The sequence below is a fragment of the Manis javanica genome, chromosome 13 (genome assembly GCF_040802235.1).
Source record: "Manis javanica isolate MJ-LG chromosome 13, MJ_LKY, whole genome shotgun sequence".
Taxonomy (NCBI): domain Eukaryota; kingdom Metazoa; phylum Chordata; class Mammalia; order Pholidota; family Manidae; genus Manis; species Manis javanica.
Window position 1 is genome coordinate 74,995,299 of NC_133168.1, and position 16,367 is coordinate 75,011,665.

General features: G+C 39.7%; 1 protein-coding gene across 5 annotated transcripts in view; it reads right to left on the reverse strand.

Moving 5' to 3' along the window:
- Positions 1–16,367, reverse strand: part of PRKN (parkin RBR E3 ubiquitin protein ligase) — a 1,215,897-nt gene that overhangs the window by 424,456 nt on the left and 775,074 nt on the right. The gene's annotated exons all lie outside the window — the stretch shown is intronic.

Here is a 16,367-nt window from a genome sequence, read left to right on the forward strand (position 1 = left end):
TTGCCCATGACAGAACGTAATGGAAGGAGCTGCCCTGCTGCATGTATTCCTCAAGCTTTCCTGTCAGGAGTGGTACTGTTATTGAGTGACCATAAAATTACAGTGTTTACTGAGTTTGTACTATGTGCCAGGCACTGTTTTAATTGCTTTATATACATGGACTCATTTAATCCTTAAAAACATGCTGTGATTTAAGTGTTATCACAATCCTTGCCAGGGAGTTAAGTAACTTGTCCAAAATCATGGCCCCCAAGTCTTAAACCTTTCTTTGGTTCTTCTCAAACCAGGACGATTCTGAAAACTCAGATTGATCTATGATGTAACAGAATGGCACCCAGTTAATTAGGAGGCAGTGTGTCTTAACAAACGAGGTTTGCAGTCAAGACAGAATTACATCCAACTTCCCCTCCATCACTCCAGGTAGTATGCCTGAGGCTGCCCTCTGACTTCAGAACACCACTTGAATACTTGAAACCCTTCTTGGGTTCAAGGGAGGCAGCCTGGATGCAAAGTGTAGCTAGAGAATGAGCACATTCAATTATCACTGGTCCCAACTCCCCAGGAACACAGACAAGAAAGTCCGATGAGTGAATCAGGAGGCATAGGCTAGTTTGCAAATACACAAAATGTATCTTCTTATAAAATTGTATTAGCATGACAGTTTTAATATTTCCAACTCTGGCATCAAATTCTGACAGATTCAATTTTGTGTTTATCAAGTTATCTAATGACATACCAAAGAAGCATTCAATAATCTTCAGGCCGGCCCTCCACATACAGGGCATGGCATGCCTACAACTGCTACCACCAACATCGAAAGTCTTTCTCTTTCTCTCTCTCTCCCATTTGCTGAGGGGAAAAGAAGGGCTCAGCGCCCCAATATGTAAACACCTTCACCTTGCTTGCCACCTCTTCCAAAGCAAGTTCATCTCAAAAGACACCCCCTGGCTAAGCAGGCAGGCAATCAAATGAGAAGTGCAGACCGTGTAATTATAGCAGGTACCAAGCTCTGCAGATGGCATTCAGGGCATCACAGGTCATAAGCAGGCTGTTTCAGGAGACTCACATGTTGGCACATTATTGCAACAACTGGAACCAGCAGCTAAAGCACATCTACCTGATTATCCTGGCAGCAACCTTCTCTAGACAGCCAAGAGCCAGGGAGAACTGTATCTGGACGATGACCAACATCACAGGTGTAAAGCCCCATTTTTCTTAATAAAACCGGTAGCAAAACGGCCTCATGAAGCGGGGTAAAAGGTAACTGCAATAGCACTCGGAGGGAAGAGGGAATGAGTGCATTCTAATCTCTCTTTAATAATTGAGTTTCTTTTTCTTATTTGTTACAGCAAGATGTGAACGACACAGCAAGCCCGGGCTTCTACTGCACGTACCAAATGGCTCTGTGAATTTATTGAAACACAAGTTCCCATTTTAAATATCAGAAAATAAAGCAAACAAGAGAAAAGTATCTCTTGTTTCAAATTAAAAATAGGAGCCAGGATCAAGAGAGAGGCTGCCTCGTCGGGTTCTCTGGGCCACCAGCTCCCGGCCCCCCGTGGACTCCTTCTCTTACTCCTCTTTCTTCTTCACAATGATGAACCTTCTCATTTGACAGCTTCAGCGGATGGAGGCTGAATGTTAAGTTTTCTGCCAAAATGGGTTCAGTGTCCTGTCAGCTATTTCCTTTAGTGAAATGCACTTTCATCTTTAATCTACTGAGGAGTGCTACTTATGACAGGAGATCCTGAGAAAAAAGAGGTCTGAGGGGCAGTCTGCTGCCATATTTAAATTGGCTTTGCCCAGATAAGTAAATACAGTGATGAGGTCAAAAAGGGTTAATAATTTGTACTTAGAAAAGCTTAAAAGGATTGCATAATTTAAGCCTCCCATGAAGGTCCGAAACCAAACTCAACATTACACCTCGACCCCGTAACTTTCCTTTGTTCAAACTAATGGCTCCATTATTCTCCCAGGTACCCAATCTCACAGTCAGGGAGGGAAGCACGAGAGAAAACTTCTGCCCCCACCATCTCATCAGGTAGCCAGTTAACCCGTTATGAATGGTTAGATTTTTAGGATCTAGCACTTAAGTTTTATTTTATTCTCACTTGGACAATTGAGAATAAAATTCTCCTTATTTCTCCTCGTTTGAATCCATCTTCCATCTGGGATATTTACATTATTCCAAAGGACAGTGAGAGCCTGTCCCTGCCAGGTCACATGCAGTCACACCTCAGGTCCTCCCGCAGGAGCCCTGATTAAGAGCTGTGGGGACTCCATTTGTCTGGAAGGCTCGAGGCGTGGCCCGCACCTGCACCCTCTAGGTGACTTCTGCCTCCAAGTCTGTGTGTGTAGGGGAGGATACAGAGGAAGAACCTAAGGCCTAATGAAGCAGGAAATTGCGAGTGGTTGGTAGCAGAGGTAATGAGGATGAGTTTGCAGCTATTTTTTGGCAATTTAAAAGGAGAATGCTGTCTGCAGTGTTTGCCCCATCACATCTGAAAAGGATGAGGTGAAATGAACAAAAATAAATATTGAAGTCCTAACAGGCAACAGGAATCTTTCAAAAATGTGTTCCTTGTTTACAATAGTGGCAAAAGCTCTTCCCTTTGCCACCTAGTTGAAAGAAATGATAAACTACCGGTAAAAGCAACAGTAAACATCTGCAGAATGGGAGCAGGTTATTTTGCCGCCAAGAAAAACATTTACCCTGCATGTTGGCTTACCTCGGCCCCCGAGGCTGAGGCACTGAGGCTGGCAGCCGTTGGCAGGGTCTCCTCATTGCGCTGGCTGCTGGGACTCTCTGCTGCGATGGCAATGATCCGGATCTGCTCTGGCCGGGCCAGTCCCTGGTGCGTGCCTACTGAGCGACTGGAAGGTGCCCAATGCACCTGTGGAACTTTTTGTATTACTGAATTTTAATGTATTTTAATATTAATTTAAATGGCCACATGCAGCTCACAGCTACCACACTGGATGGCACAGGCTAATAAGCTCAGGCCACTGAACTTTGTTCAGTCACAGGCTGAGGAAATGCAAATACCAGCCAGAAGGATGTGTCAGGCAACCGAAAGGATGGAGCTTCCCGGAGCAGAGCAACCAGGCCCAAAGCCCGCTTGCTTCCCAGTGCGGACCTTCCATCTCAGGCGTGAAATGGGCATACATTTTCTACAGAATATCTGAAAAGGGAATGACTCTGTAGTTATTATTGTGAATTCTGAATTATTACAATGACTAATAGCAGTGTTGTGAATAACAATAACGATAGTAAGAACCACCTTTTATGCAGAGCTTTCTACTTAACATAGTACAAACCTACAGAATGACTTTGAGTGAGGAAACTGAGGCCTAGAAAATTAAAATAACTCAGCCAAGATCACAAACTTAATAAATGGTAAGGTCAAGGCTTGAACCTGCTTCTCTCTGAGTCAAAATCATCAAGCTCTTCAGCACTAAGCATTTAAAATGGGGCTGTGGCTGAGTTGCCCAATTCCCTGGGACCTCAGGATTCCCGAGCGGGTCCAGCATGGCCAGAGCGCCCAGGCCAGGGAGGCTGCCCTAGTGAGGCCTGCAGATACCACTTTCCTCTGTGTGCTAGGAGGTGGACATGGAAGCGTTGAACAACGGGCTGAGAAACACCACCAGGGACCATTCTTGGTGAGCTAAATGTGCCAGCAAGCATTCCAGCACCCTTTGTCTCAGTCATGGGTGGTACTGAGGCAGGGAAATCTTCTCTTGTGCTGTGAGATTTTAAAATCTAGTTCACAGTAGGAAGCATCATAAATAGGAAAATGTCAGAAATCACCTTGGTATTTATAATACCAACGCACTATAAAAAGTCGTGAATGAGGATGGGAAAATGAAGAGCCCGGGAGTCACTGGGAACTTAACACCCATGATATTAAAGACATACACTTCTCAGTAAGTAAGCTTTGTATCATCCTCATTCTCAGACACATTGATCAAATCAGGTGTTTCCACTCAACTCCCCATATCTGAGTTCTTTCAGGCCAGTGGGAATATTTGTAAAACCAGCCCAAGAGGGGATGCCACCGATCACAGGTAAAGCCTCTTCCACTGAGCATGTTGTGTCATGACCCTGTCGAAGATCTTTGTCAGTCCTGATGCTAGGAGGTGTTTCCTGAGTGTGCTGTGTGCCTACCTCATCCTAGGTTAACAGTAACTGGGGAGAGGAGAGGAGGATGGGGCAGAGACAGCTCAAAAGTGGATTTCAAAGTCTTTGTTGCACCTTATGGAAGTTGGCCCCAACCTTCCATCCAAGAAGATATAAAAATAGGCTCCAAGATTCTTATTCCAGGGTTAAAATGGCAATGCTAGTGTCAGTGGGGGTCACCAATTTCTACTCAATTTTCAGGATCTTTTCTATGTGAACAAAACCTTAACAAGTGTGATGTATAGTACTGGGTTGCAATATAGAAACAAGTTTCCCCCAATTTCTTCCCCTTCCTATTATCAGAGCCACCAGGTCCTGCTCACATATCACTGTGTGAGAACTTTTCCTCATGGGTTATTAATATCAAGAATAATAACAAGTACATGCATTTACCATGTGCTAGGCACATGGTGTTTCATAGATTAGTCTATAATTTTCCCCAAGCCCTTGAAAGATAACTATTCTCTATTCAACAGACTCATTCATCCATTCATTCAACTAATATTTAGGGAACACCTGTTCAACAGCAGGAGGCACATTTTATCCATTGTTTTTGGAGCGTGGCTGTTAGGTGAAACTCAACACTATCGTTAGTGAAGCAAATATATGCAAAAGATAACATCATAGCTCTTACATAAAATTGTTCTGTTAATATATGCCCACATTATGCTAATGATTTTTAAATAGTGATACCTGAGTGAATAAAAAAAATTTTTTTTTGATTCAGGTCTTGTGTCTAACAGATTTTGGGACTCCTTTACATTCTACTCCATCATTTAAAAAGAGGAAATCCCTAAATGTGATTGTTCATGTGTTGATGATAATTGATATCCTTTCAGAGGACAAAAACCTTATTTGTATTAATTTTGGATTCTCCACCTTTTCACCCCCCCAGAGTACTTACCATAAGTAGGGATGATGCTTCCTTGAGGAGATTATGTCTAGGGTGCTAGGCTCTCTAAGTCTTTTGAATAGTAGCTAAGCTTGGTTCCATCATTAACCTCCTCAGAGAGACGCCCTGGAGTTATCTGAGCTGATTCTGGGCTGGGCAAATTCTCTTCTTCTCTTTTATCCCCATTAAAAAAAAAAGTTTTAGAATGTGTGTTTTTAGGGCAAAATTAGAATCCTGAAAACAGATCAAGGAGTGCATCACTTAGAGAAGTTAAAGTAGATTTTCTAAATTAATTGCTAATTTATTCAACAAATATTTGTTGAATAGCAATCATGCGCTAGGTTATGTCGTAAACCTTGGGGGATACAACTGGGAACAGTCCGTCCCTTCTTGGAGTTTGTAGTCTATTCCACAGTGGCCGGGAAGAAGGAAGGAATTCAGGATAGAAACTCTGCTGAGAACTTAACAATTGTGCTTTCTGCTGAGGATGCCCGGGTTCTGCACTGGGAGGACTAAGAGAGGCACACTGGGTCGAGGAGCTCATTGTGGCCTCCCTGGGAGAGATGTAGGGAAGATTTAAGTCTCTCACCAATTCTACAAGCAAGGGAACTAACACCAAAAGAGACTGAGTTTGTTATCTGGGTGGTCCAGGTTGGTGATGGTCCTGTCTTGTTGGGTCTCAGGTACTAACTGCCTCCTCAGACTGCTAACACTGGCATTTGTGAAGGTCAAGACATAAGAGCATAGATAGCCTTATTTTACTTTCTTGATCATTGCTTTGTATTAAATTCATGTTCTTGGGTATTTTTCTCTAATTATGTAGAACTGGTTCTTATTGAAAGATAAAATCCACATCTGCAATAATTCATATGATTTTATGTCACAAATACTTGGATAAATTGATATAGCATCAAAAAGGCTCTCTCTGCTTTCATATATTGTTATGTTATGCATTCTCTAACCATCATAGGGAAATCAAAATATGTCTCTCTACATCCTTTTTATTTCTCAAATTTCATGAGTTTAACATGGGTGATACATAAATCACAGTCAAACATTTTTCTTTTACCTCATCTGATTTAGCTTGATAAAATCAACTCCATCTATATGTATGTCTTAGAAATATGTCTCAGGTTTTCCCAAATGGATATGTCTTACATCTAATGCATAAGAAAAAATTCTAGTAGCTCCTCCCTGGGGAATCTGAACTAGCCCCTGATTATGCTAATAGAAGCCAAGAGGTTTTCAAAGCAAAAGAACTGTAATAAATTATTCATAAATTGGTCTCTCTTCTGATAGTTTTGGTGTTTCTGGATTTTCCAGACCATAGTGGATATGTGATATGATAGATGTAAGCTAAGCTGAAGATGTTACAGAGGGAAATGGGAATTGAAAATTAATTGGAATTTTAAAGCACTGCATTTTTGCATTTGGTATATTTATTGGCTGGTTGGACATAGGCAAGACCCTGGAATCTGCTCATCTGATTGTCCTCAGGGGCTCCAGGCATTCCTAAAGGGCAGGGAGTTGTTTCTAATGGAGCTGTGACCCGCATCTCAAGAGCAAATGACTTCCTGTAACTACTGCCCCAGAAAAAGTACTAGACTATATATTTGGGTGGCCAGCCCAGAGGCTGAAGATGTCATTTGGGAAACTGTTCTGTTTGCACTTGGTTTCTCATGTTCTCCACATCCTTTTCCTTTTTTCTCGATTTCATTGTTCACCTGTTCCTCAGGGTCTCCACACTGCCCAGACTCAAGGGTGCCCCCCTAGTGTTCACAAATGGCACTACCTTGGGGTTATCCAGTCCACGGCTGCCAGTTTTATTACATACACATGTTGTAACTATCAACCTTTCCACAGTTTTAGAATCTCTTTGTCATAATGGGTGTTGATGGGTTGAAATGTTTCCTGTTTGTTTCTACTTGGAATTTTCTGATCTCTCTGATTTAAACTAATTGCACCTACTTTGTCATTTATTGTATTTTTCATTTTTGTGCTCATTTAATGTAAGAGGAATCAGTTTTTCTTCAAGTCTTTTGTGCTCCTTGACACCATGCCCTCACGAATTTAGATAAGACCCAACTTCACCCTTCCTCTAATTCCCACGAGGGCCATGGATGACCCTACCTGCCTGCCTCTATAAAAACCCAGGTCTCATTCAGCAACACTCTCTCCATTGTAATAACCTCAATAAAATGATTTCTATAGTTGTCGGGTATCTTTTGTCTTCGACACTGACAGAATCCGGACCTGAGTACTGCCTTTTGAATAAGCCCACCTGCCCCACCTGCCATCTCAGAGAGACCTCGGTGTCATCTTACCTAGGCTACACGCATTCTCCAGAGGACACGTCAGCAGGCCACAAGCCCAGCTTCTCCCTGACCCCTCCCTCAAAGAGCCCACCAAAAACCCTGGCCATAAAAAGACTCTTGGCCTGTTAGAGGCCCCTTTTTCTTTCCATCTGCTGGCCAGAACTGAGGGGTCCCTCTCAGGTTAAGCAATAAACCTGCTTGGACTGTTGAGTTCACATCCCCTCTTTTTTCTTTCATCCATCCCCTCTTTTCCTTTCATCACATCCCCTTTTTTCTTTCAGACACTCTGTAGACTTTACTTAGTACTGTATTCACATTTACCTTGTAATTTAAGAAAGACTATAAAGAAATTGATTTGAAAAAGATAAGTCTGAGTTGGGTTAGAAACTCTAAAAATCCCAATGTGCCTGGAACAGTCCAGATTTATGTCAGTTGTCTCAGTATAATTGTTAATAGCACCTCCTATTACTTTCAAAGGTATCCTGGTCTAGAGGAAGAATTCTGTGGTGATCAACTATTGGTACTATGATAAATGCCACACCCAAGCACAGTCCTAAGCGCACAGCAGAGAGTCAAAACCCATTTACTGAAATGCAAACAAGATGGCAAGGACCATCCACCCTCATCTGTGAGGGGGGTTAAAGGAAGGCAACTCTTCTTGGCAGTTAAGGCATCACAGACAGTGAACACTGGAAAGAGGTAAAATCTCTGTGGCTAGTATTTTTTTTGTTTTATTTAGAATTCTTGATTAAATAGTTCTAGTTTGACATAGATCTTAGACTTGATGATGACTTCCAGGAACTTCCTTCGAGATAGAAGCTGTTTCAGTCTTTTCTCCAGGTAGGTGAATACATATGTCAAGGACTAGTATCGGTAGTGAGCCATGAGTGGATATTTATTATCTATATTTTCTCTAACATTTGCTAAGGAAAAATCAATTTTGAGATCAGTCTTGTGGCATGAGTCCTCAATATTTATTCAATTAGTGGAAAATAAGAGACAGGTTAAATAACTTTCAACAGAATAGAAGGACCCCAAATTTTTCTCATTTGACTTCATAAGCAGTTGCTTTCCACCAAATAATTTCCCTTCCAACAGAACAAAGCTTGAGACAGGAATGCCGGGAATGTTTTGAAAGCCTATGGAAAATCTAGGCTAATTTCTTCATTCTGAATTTTCAACATGTTACCCCATCTTTATTCAACCTCTTGTTAGCACTAATGACCCATTTTTGTGACAGTTATACTAGTTTGTGGTTGAGTGAGTTCTAGAATGATAAACTACTGATACTTCAATATGACAGCCACTCTTCTTATTATCTCCTCTCCTGTCTCCCTTCCCCATCTCTTTCAAATATGTGTGATTATAAAGATAACTTAAGTTTTTGTCATGGATTTTCCATGAAATCGTAGGAAATTACATTTGAACTTTCACTGCCCTAACACCTACAAATAATGATGTTACCAAGTTATGTTTCAGAAGCTTTACAAGAATTGTACCTGTATTACGTTCTGCACAAATCATGTGTTTTTAATCCTTACTGTGATAGAGATGATAACCATTAAAAGGAGGCGATTGTAATCAGAACAGGACCACAGAGGAAAACGCAGTCACAAAGTACCAATCAAGAAAGCCAGAGAAAAGCAGAAAGCAGGATGCTGGGATTTCAGGGCACATGACCAACACTCAGTTCAAGGTACATTCGATAAGAATTTACAACAGAACTAACAATCTAGTAGGTCTTACAGTGAATATAAAAGTAACATGAGTCTCTTGCCCTGAAACTATTTAGATTTTCTGGAGTAATAGTAAACACATACACAAAGCCTTTGAATGCGTCAGCAGACGACACCATGTCTCCTCAAATGATAGGGAATAAAAAGGAAGAAAACAAAAACAGAGGTAGTCCTGATGTAATTAGAAACAGTTAATCGAAAAGCTTTAGAAAGAAGAGCTTTGGTTGTTAAATGCAGTTAACAGGATTGAGTCAGTGCTGAGTGGGCATCAGAGGTCAGAAAACAAGAAGGGCAGAGCAATGAGATGAGGAATAAAGGGCAGGGTGAAGAGATGCCAGGATAAGAGGAGACACATGTCATGCCCTATTTTTATGTTTTACGCCAGTTTTAAGGGAAACTGGTATTTTCCTAAAACAATATGTATTTGATGGAGAAGTGCTGCCCACTTGAGTAGCAGAATAGCTTTATCATATTGCTGGGAGAATTTAAGAATTAAAAATTGGAAGATAGCAGGCATACGTTATAAATTTTGTATTAATATAGCAATCTGGAGTGAGATTTATGAACACTGATACAATGCAATCTTTTACTGAAAATAATTTTACTTTCTCTAATTTGACCCTAGTTTCATATTAATATCTTTTTAAGGAATACATTTTTCTGAATATGGTTGTTTTTCCCCCAGTGATTTGCTCAGAGATAAGCATTCAAGGACTACTGGGTCTATAGATGCAATAGTCTTATAATATTGCTAAGTTTTGAGAGTTTATAAGAAAATTTTGTTCAAGTAAGTTTGGACAATGACATATTTGAACATTTTTTAAAGTCAATATTCATTTTTAAACTATATAGGATGCAAGGTTTTTGCTTTTATCTCAAGTGTATTTCAGTGACTTAGGTCAAGCACTGAATTGAAATTGTAGTATGTAACAAGGCTCTATTTCACAAAGCTAGGAATACTGCCAATTTGCAAAGGCTGAGTTACTTAGTTTTTTTCCCCAAAACCTAAAATGACATCCTTCAGAACTTATGGTCCTCATAGCTTTCCAAATGGCATTTCATTATGTGGGACATCCTTTACTCAAAAACATTCCTATCACACATTTTCACAAAAAAGGCAAAGAGCTAAGGCATTGAGTTGTTAGTCAAGCCACAAAAATAGCAGGTTTTTCTCCTCAGCCTTAAGAATTTTACACAAACATTATTAATCCCATCCCAATCCCATTAATCAGTGCAAAAGCAGTGACTATTTCAAGTGTTAATGCAATGAGATAGCCTTAGGACAATGAAAACAAAGCCCATAAAATTTCTAAACATTGAACATTAAAAATTTACTGAAAATGAGAAATGCTGCTGATGCACAGGTAATGAAATGTCAAAGGAATGAGCATGAGGAACAAAAACCAAAAATGAAGACTGTGAAAAGTGGAATTTTTGGTATTTATGCAACCCACGTTGATCAGATGGCTATATTTGAAAAAACAGGTAGGCAAACTTACCTACTTAATTATAAACTTAGGGAAAGGTTTTTTTCAGAACACTAAGGAGTAAAATGGACAGTCCTAGAAGGCAGTCACAATATTAGGACTAATTCATTCCTTGGGCTTCTTCTTTGTCCTCATACCCATTATTCTTAAAATTAATAAAATATCTTTAATCTAGAAAAGTGGTTCTCAGCCCTCGTCATGCAGCAGGACCATCTTGGAAGCTTATTCAAAATACTGATGCTCGTCTATCCCCAGAAACTTTTTCTGTAGTTGTCTGGGCTGGGGTCTCAGCATTATTACTTGTAAGACCTCCTCAAGTCATTCTAATATGTCACCAGAGTTAAGAAACACTGATATATAAGGGGTAAATCTGAAACATTTTGTATCAGACATCTAATCCATCCTTATGTCACTCACTCTCAAATTTCCATTCTTCCAACTTGTTCCTTTAGAATTTGGATAGGAATCCCAACAATATTAAAATTGATTTAATATGCCTAAAACCATTCATTCATTCAGTGGACACACACTTACATCTCATATGCCAGAACTTAGAAAAGTACTCCAGACACAGACTGCTAAATCCCTATCTGTGAATTTAGTCCCATTTAAAAAAACAACTGTTCACATTCATAGTGACAATAACTCTGTGCTTCAGGGTAAGCTCAAATATGATTTTCTTTTTCTTATACTGTTCTTTATCAAAGTCTTTCCATTATAATAATATTTAACAGATAATGCTTATTTTATAAAACTTGTTTCAAATAATGAAAATTTTTTTATGAGACTAATATAACCTCGATACTGATATAACTGGATAAGAATAATATGAGAAAATCACAGAACAATTCCACATAAAAATGTAGAATGAAAATCCTTAAAAAATATTACCTAACTGAATAAAGTGTATGTTAAAAACCAAAATAGAATCAAGAAGAGTTTATTCCAAAAATGCAATAATAGTTTAATATCAGAAACTTACAATAGCTTGCCAAATTAATTGACTGGAGGAGAAAATTGTCATGCTGCTTCTAAAGATGCTGAGGAAGCATTATTAGTAAGAGTTCAATGCACATATGTGTGTGTGTATATATAATTGTGTACATATATTTGTGTGTGTGTGTGTGTGTGTGTGTAGATTGACAGACATACATATAGATATATGAAGCTCACACAAAGTAGGAAGAAACAAAACTTCCTTAAGATGCTAAAGCATATCCACCAAAACAAATTCTTTTTGGAAGGAGACTTCACGTTTAATGAAGAAACTTTAGCCCCATTTCCTTTAATGCCAGGAACAAAACAAGAATGTTTCCTGTCACCCCTACTGTTTAACATGTTTTGCCAAAAGTCCTGGACAATGCAAGAAGAAAAGAATCAGAGATAAAAGATATAAGGATTATCATGGAATGGAAACAAAAAAAATTGTTACTTGAAGATGACAAATTCATCTACACACATCCAAGAAAATCAAAGAGAACTCATCAAAAAATTGTAAAAATTCCACTAAAGAACCTTGGAGCAGATTTGATTATATGAAGAGATAGGCTCCATTCAATAAGGGGAACCCTTAATGCTGTATGGGTATCACTGCCTCCCAAAACAATCTATAAACTGTGATTTTTTTCGCAGGGGTGTGCAATGCAATATATACTATAATTTTCTCAATGTTCTCACACATTAAGTATAAATTACATAATATCTGACAATACTTCCTGCTCTATGAACTGTCATGAAATAGCAGAATCAAAGATGCAGTGGGTTTGGGACCCGGCGGTCAGGGCTGCATCCGTTCTCCCCCTGCTCTCCCCAAGGCCCACACACCAACTTTCTGACCCAGTTCTTTCAAAGCAATATTCTCCATATTTAAGGTAGAAGATGGACTATATCCCCTACAGAACTTTATCAGGATGAAGAAAAGGTGCTGCGATATGCTTTCTGTAATTTGACTCAATGGGTTTTTTAAATCTTCCATGTAAATTTACCAAATATACCAGATTTCAGCTGTTAAAAAGTCACATTTGAAGGGCTTCTTTTTTCTTTATTATTATACTCCTTATAATAAATAGTGACTAGGACTGATAAAATAGGATATTCAATGTATTTTTACAAATAAACTTACCCCTATCCCAAGAGTGTAATCACAGTATACTGCGATCTCTGGGTTTCTTCTGATTCTATGATTCAAGAACTAGTCCTGCTGTAAGACTGACTAGTTCGTTTCTTTTGAGGCCCTTTGAAACCCTAACCCCCCTCACCTGTTCCTCCTTCCTTCTTTCTCCCCTTCCCAAGAACCTACCATAAAGGATCCCAAACACTAAGATACCAAGTTTCTATGCAGTTGGAAACAATGTCTTCCTGAAGGTCGGACTGCCTTCAGGGTCCCTGCTAATGCTAATGTGCATTTGCTTAGATCACGGGGTCACCCATTTCTCTGTAATGGATTGAGAGTAGGTCCTTTGACTTTCTGCACCATATGCTATCTAACAGAATGACTTAATTTTTCACTGGCACATAAAAAAAGCCATAAATAATCTAGAGACGAATGAATAGGGTTGTCCTACAATAAAACTTGATTTACAAAAACAAGTAATGGGCTCATTTGGCACATGGATCCTCACTTGCCGCCCTGGCGCAGATGCAGTCCAACCACTGATGAACAGGCTGTGTCCTGTTCTGAAAGGAGGGCTCACGGGAGCAAGAACAAGTCTCCCTCTACTTATTTCAAATGAATAAGACACTTTTTCAAATGGCGCACCTTTTCAGTTTTACTAGGGGGGTGTGTGTGTATATGTGTGAACATGTGTCCATATCAAATCAACCTATCAATTTGATTTTGCCATTTTTAGACATGGCTCACTAAGCAGAATATCAGTTCAAAGCAGTTCTAGCTAAAACAGTTTGAAAAATAACAGCACTGGTGTGGTACCAACACTGCCATTTCTACAGCTAGCATGGTCTTTGTCAGGTTCATCAGCAGTAATCCAAGTGTGAATTCAGGTAACGATCACTTCAAGGGAACTCAAGTCTGTTGCCGAGCGGGTATGCAGTTTTGAAGGCGAAGATACAACTTTCATGGACAAGCCAATCATTTGTGACCTTACCATCAAATAAGTGTTAAATAGCTGCCAGGTGTTAGGCAAGTTTTTATGGCAAAATCCAGTTACGAAGTTGGTAAAAAGACACTCAGTAGGCAAATGGCCAAGTATCTGAAACTCAGGAGTTAAGTGTTAAAAACGTATTTGGCATCATCCCTTGTCATGGCTGAAGTTTCTCTACAGGGAAAAATAAAGCAGGTACTAATAATGGCATAAAATAGCAAAGGGGCTATGATTATCAAAGGTATTCAACGAAGTATTTGAGTCCTACTGAAAATCTTCTATCATTAAGAAGATATTAACTGCAAATAATTTCTGTCCATACACTGGCTCTTAGGGTGTTGAATAGGAACATGATTCCTATTCATATATAACATTGGCTTCATATTTATAGGCAGAAAATGATCAGATAGTGCTCATTTTGGAATATTTGTTAAGAACTCTATAGACATTACCTGTACACCATCACGTTGTGTGAAAACTAGATATACCAAATGGCTTGGAGAGACTTGATAGGCTCAAAACAGTGCTAGCTGTCAGGATAATAAAGGCCAGAGTGGCCTAGAGACACCTGCTAGCTGAATATCCCCTTTGACTATTCCCTTTATAATGCTAATGGAGCCCACGAACTTTCTGTTTCAGAATGAGGCTGAAACGCACTCTCTTGGGTGGAATGTTCTGTGTTGGCGGGGAGAACCCTTCCTCCTTATTCTTATTCCTGCTTCCTACTGAGGAGGAACACAGTCCTCGTTTTAGAGACCACACCTAACAAGAGGGCTGGTGGCATGGAGGCAGCTCCATATGGAATGGGAAATTGCTTAGTCATGCGTTTCAACAACTGTCACAGCTGCACTTTTTGATTAGTCAGACTAAGGAAGGCTTCTGTTGGCAGTCAGCTATGTGAACCTTTATGGTGTGTTCACACACATGCCAAACAGCCTGGATTGGAGTGGGGAGCACAATTAAATGGGGCATACGAGCTCACTGCATCTCTCTTTTCATATTCCAGTTTATTAAAAATGAGAAACTACATTTCTTACGTTTCTAAGAGTTAACAAACCACTCCAACTTACCTGCTGGTGATTATCTAACTTACGTGGCTGTGCTTACACAGTTGGTGTCAGTGTTCTAGTATGTCTAATGATGGCCTAGTATGTCTAAAATCTCTAGCAGAGAAAAGAATGCACAGCGTATCAAGAAAAATGTTGCTGATACTTGTATGTAAAGCAATGATTATGGCAATAACAATTCTAAGGCATAACTCCCCTGAAAAAAAATAAGATGAACTTGGTTAATCTTGAAAGAGTCTATAGTAGAGCTGAGAACTTAGTATTAATTCCTTGCTATTTTTTTTTTTTGGTTAACTGGAGAACCTGCTTTCATGGGTTATTTTCAGATACTTTGAAATTACCATCTTCAACTTCATAAGTTAAAATCTTGTCTATGAGTGTATAATGGCAAGTTTAGTTTTAAAATCTTCTGTCATTAAGAAAATTTTAATTACAAATAAAAATGTACTAAATAGAGGGGAAAAGATAAATGCTGTGATAGAGTAGGACTTTTTTTCACTGTAACTGTTTTTTTTTTTCATTCAACTAACATTTGTTCAGTGTTTACCTCTGACAGACCATTGGTGAAGTATTTCCGTTCAGCAGACTGTTCCTTCAGGTGTGTGTGTGTAATGTTTAGCAAAAGAACCCAATATGTACATGAAGTGGGAAGTCTATGACCCACGTGTGGGCATGAAGGGCTTAAAAGGAAACTGACACCCACTTTCACAGGATCATCTTTGCCACCCCAAATTTACCTTTTCTAAAACAACTCACTGGCTACCTTTGCCTTCTTACACCCCAACACAGAACTAATTCCCTGTTTGTGGTTCTACTGCCATCATCAGCTAGTCTTAAAACCTTGAAGTTAATCTGCACCCTGAGAACTGCAGAATTCTGGGCACATAATGACTCAGCCCAGGCACTGCACTAGGAGAGAGATCAGACTCTAGTGCAGCTCCCAGCAGTGTTCCTAGAAGGCCCCAGCCCCCAATTAAATGGCTGCCAGAGAAAGCTCAAAGCCGCCTGGAGAATTTACTGTTGGGCAACATGTGATGATAGGCCCCAGACTTTTTCTTAGAGCATTTATTTCAAAGGAGTTATGACTGTGAAGATGTGCGTCTAGGAGGCAGAGTATAGAAATGAATAAATGCCAAAGCTCAAGAATGAATGAGCTATTAATCAATTATAGACCAAGGGGACCTCAGGAGTGTAAATTCCTATGAACTCCTCTACTGACACCCTCGCCTGGGGAAATGGGGAAAAAATAGATTCTGTTGAGCTCCATCCCACAAACACTGGCCACTTTGATTTGGAAGAGAGGGGAGTAAAGAGTTGGCTATGAGTTCAACCTGCCAATGGTGGGCTTGTCACTCAGAACGCAAGCAGGACAGTGGCTCTGTTACATTCACAGGTGAGAAGTTGGGTAACTTTGAGAGCCAAGTGACAGAAATGCAACCAAGAGTGATAGACCTCTGAAATGTTCAGACATAAGAGCTGTTTCCTCATTTTCGTTTTCTTTAGAAAAAGAGTATGCTAGGCAGGGACACAAGAGCACCTGATTGTAAAGCAATAATCCTGTACAGGTACGCATAAATCAGTAATGCCCAAGG